Source organism: Helianthus annuus, chromosome 4, assembly GCF_002127325.2.
Source record: "Helianthus annuus cultivar XRQ/B chromosome 4, HanXRQr2.0-SUNRISE, whole genome shotgun sequence".
Classification (NCBI taxonomy): domain Eukaryota; kingdom Viridiplantae; phylum Streptophyta; class Magnoliopsida; order Asterales; family Asteraceae; genus Helianthus; species Helianthus annuus.
The window spans coordinates 84,835,683-84,838,335 of record NC_035436.2 but is presented as its reverse complement, the minus strand read 5'-3'; the positions used below and the strand labels follow the sequence as shown (position 1 = coordinate 84,838,335).

The window sequence follows — 2,653 nt, the reverse complement described above, 5'->3', positions numbered from 1 at the left end:
CATGAATCTCTTGTATTTTGATAACCGGAAGAGCTTCGATAACCGCTTTTGAAGCCGAAGGGTTCTGATCAATCCTCGCTAACCCATTTGCCTCAATTTGAGTCAAGTGATCCAACAACCGATCAAAACCCGAACCGAATAAAAAACCCGACATACTAACCGGTACTGCGGTGAATCTGCGGCGAGATTCTGATAGTGTGGATTCAGGTAAACGGGTCGGGTTATCGATGTGTTCTACGAATCCCCTGTTGCAATTGGGGCAAAAGAAAGATGAATATGAATCTTGCCGGTGAGATGGAACTGCGATAAATCTGCCGCATATATAGCAACAGTATGATGATAGAGATCCATTTGTTGACATTTGTAAACGGATCTAAAGAACACAAATCAGGAATCTTGGATTAAAGAAAAACCCAGATGCCAAAATCAAATATTTGTTCAAGAAAATTGGAAAGTTGTTATCCTTTTTACAAAGAACAGATTCTTGGGTGTGATTGATGAGCCCAAGATATGAGAATTGTGTTAAAATCCCCAAATAAGTTAGCAAGAATCCTAAAAATACAAACTTGGATCCTTGGGTTGATGGTGAAGTTTAGTGGAATCTTGAAACGATGGTGGTGTTAGGAGGAAGAAGATGTTGAGGGGTGGGAGTGGGGCCTTTATACGTACATACATAAATATATGTATCTATTTATACATATATCAGTATTTACAAAAATTGTCCTTTATATGTATAAAGACTAAACTACCCTCTTATGACTTGTACGTGACCAGATTTAACAAGAAAATCTAAGTAGGTTAGGGTCAAAGGACAAAATGATGGAGAGTGCAAAACACGAGCATTAAATATGTTAAGTTACGTATTTTATTGTGTTTTAAGTGATTACGCGTCGCGAGTTTGATAACTACTAGTTTTTATGATTTTACAGGTAAAACACATAATACGACGAAGTTAGAGAGCTTAGCGATGAAAAGGGACAAGCATGGATGATTATTATAGGGATATCAAGTTAAGCGGGAGTTGTTTGGGTTAGAGAGCTTAGTGTTAAGTTCTTTTTAGTAAAAATAGTTAAAAACCCTCAAAAATAGAGTTTATTTCATTTAGTTCAGAATTACGCTGGTTTTCTTGTTTGTGCTTGTGCAGATAATCTTTTGGTTGCATGCATCATACGAGACATTCAGGAAAGTCATCTCCATTGCCTTACGATCCAGAAATTGAGAGGACCGTTAAGCACACCCGAGTTGTGCAGCGAGACAACAGAATAGCACAATCTCCAACACCGACACTCAAGTCAATGGAATATTCAAGCGACCAAGTTTCAGCAACCGAACCCTTACTTCTACAAAACCAGTTCACCCCAACACCCACTCAGCCATCACCTAACACAACTAAACCGCCACAATCCACTCAAGCCACAACCACTACTACTACTCTAGTTCCACCTATGCCACCACCACCGTTCTCTAATTTAGACAATATGCCACCCTGCACAACTCAGCCAATATCCTTTCAACACCCAACATTCATCCAAACCTCTAACATCCAACATTCCTCACCATATGTTATGATGAGTATGATTGTTACGATGAGTATGATTGTTACGGTTCTCTTTCAGACCTTCAATATTTGAGCAGGGGAAAAGTTTAAGGGAATTTGGGGATGGTTACGATGAGTATGATTGTTACGGTAATCAAGGTGAGCGGCAAGGAATGCTATTGGGTAATTACGAAGGAAATATGGGCTCGAGAGTATTAGAACGAGGAAATCCGAGTATAACTGGATATCAACAGCAGTTTCAGCAACCGAATCTGATTAATTAACAACCAATTCCGGGAAGGCCTTCGCCACCGGTGCAACAAATGTCGGTTCAACAGAGGCCTTTTCCAAGGAATTTACCTCCACCGGTCAACAATTTTGAGGGCATTCCAAAAAGAGTTGACTGACCACCGGTGCGGGGTGTTAAGAGTCATTTCAAGCCCGCGATTGCTAACAACCCATCACCAGTTGTAATTCCTCAATTACTAGGAGGTCGATCATTCGAGGTACGAGCACAGTCGATCTCCAGTTTACCCAAATATCATGGTCTAGCACATGAAGAGCCGTATCTGCATATCGCCACATATGATGCGCGGTGTAATACTATCGGGGGTCATGGTTTCACAGCGGGTGATGTGAAATTGATTCTTTTCCAATTCACACTCGAGGATAAGGCTCAGCAGTGGTTCTACTCATTACCATCTACTTCAATCTTTACAAGGCCCAATATGTAACAGCTCTTCCTTGATGAATTTTATAACCTCAATGAACCCACAACGCTAGGAAAGACATTCGGAACTTCCAACAGCAAGCTGGTGAGCTTTTCCATGAAGTGTTTAAGCGGTTCAAAATGATGATTAAGAATTGCCCACATCATGGTATACAACTGTGGGAGTTGCTTAATGCTTTCCATGAGGGGTTAATAGATGAGGATGCGAGAGATCTTAGCTCGATATCGAACGGTAAATTTGGTACAAATTACGAGCATGTGGATTGGGATTACTTGGAGAAAAACGCACGTACCTCTAAATGAAAAGCACAATCGTCGAGAAGAGGTCGTCAACCAGTGGTGAGGGCAGTCGAGCACACACTTGAGACCGGGGGACAATACTCGGT

The 2,653-nt window shown here is 41.1% G+C and overlaps 1 non-coding gene across 1 annotated transcript; it reads right to left on the bottom strand.

Annotated features, from left to right (window-relative positions):
- Window positions 1–2,313: 2,313 nt before the first annotated feature.
- LOC118491910 lies at window positions 2,314–2,419 on the bottom strand. Its single transcript, XR_004892355.1, has one exon. It is a non-coding gene; the product is annotated as a small nucleolar RNA R71 (small nucleolar RNA).
- Between the last annotated feature and the right edge of the window lie 234 nt (window positions 2,420–2,653).